Source organism: Halyomorpha halys, unplaced genomic scaffold (genome assembly GCF_000696795.3).
Source record: "Halyomorpha halys isolate HHAL.00 unplaced genomic scaffold, Hhal_1.1 Scaffold862.1, whole genome shotgun sequence".
NCBI classification, from domain to species: domain Eukaryota; kingdom Metazoa; phylum Arthropoda; class Insecta; order Hemiptera; family Pentatomidae; genus Halyomorpha; species Halyomorpha halys.
The window spans coordinates 157,446-158,449 of NW_027115572.1; positions in this window are offsets into that span (position 1 = coordinate 157,446).

Genomic DNA, 1,004 nt, shown 5'->3' on the forward strand with positions numbered 1-1,004 from the left:
CATTTGTTGTGTCTGCTGAAGGAGAGGCATTTATTAAGAGTTTTAATAATTATAGGGAAATGGTCGCTGCCATGTGTATCATCTAAAGTGTACCATTGAGTCGTGGCTTGTAACAGGGGGCTAGTGATAGTAAGATCAATTGCTGATCAATTCCTGTTTTTACCAGCATGATATTTTCATTTTATTCGGATTATTACAGCACGACATTTACAGATTACTGTGATATGAAGTTTAAGGTGTGAGTAAGATTTAAATAATTATTCATTATATAAACTGAAAAAAAAATTAAACATCAAGAAATGTATTTTTGTTGTAATCGTTTTTTTGGCAAATTAACAATAAATCTCAAGAACTATGCAGTGATATCTATTGTGAAATTTAAATGTATAATTATATTAAAGGTACCAAATGTTGAAAAGATAAGATGCTTAGTGCATTTTATTAAATTTAATATGAGGAATGAGTTAGACGATTATAAAACTCAAAATATTAAAGCTCTATATATGAAGTTAATATTCTATATATGAAGACTATGACGGAAAAACATGTGATTTGTTTTCAAAATTGAGTAAAAGTATATGAAGAAAAATACGATACACCTATGAAGTCAAACTAGGAAAATAACGGTTTTTTTTTTTAATTATTTATTTACTGTAATTTACAACTGTACAAAATAATACAATAGGTAAATATGTTGTATGTTTCATATACACTTGAAAATCTTGGAAAGGAACCACCCATTGGTAGTACCTCAAACATTAATTTAAATTAGAAGGTCCCGTGGCCATCTTCTTTTCAGACGCCTCGGACGATTATCAGCGATTGTTAAGGATGAAAGATTAAGAATTAATGGGTTAGGATGGTTAAGGAGTTTGGAATGAAAGGACGCATATCTGTTTTGGGTCAAATCTGCAACGAATGGGATGTTAATGTCTTTGTGAATGAGTTTATTTGTGACGTAATACGGAGCATCAAGGATTTTACGTAGGATTTTGGATTGTAAC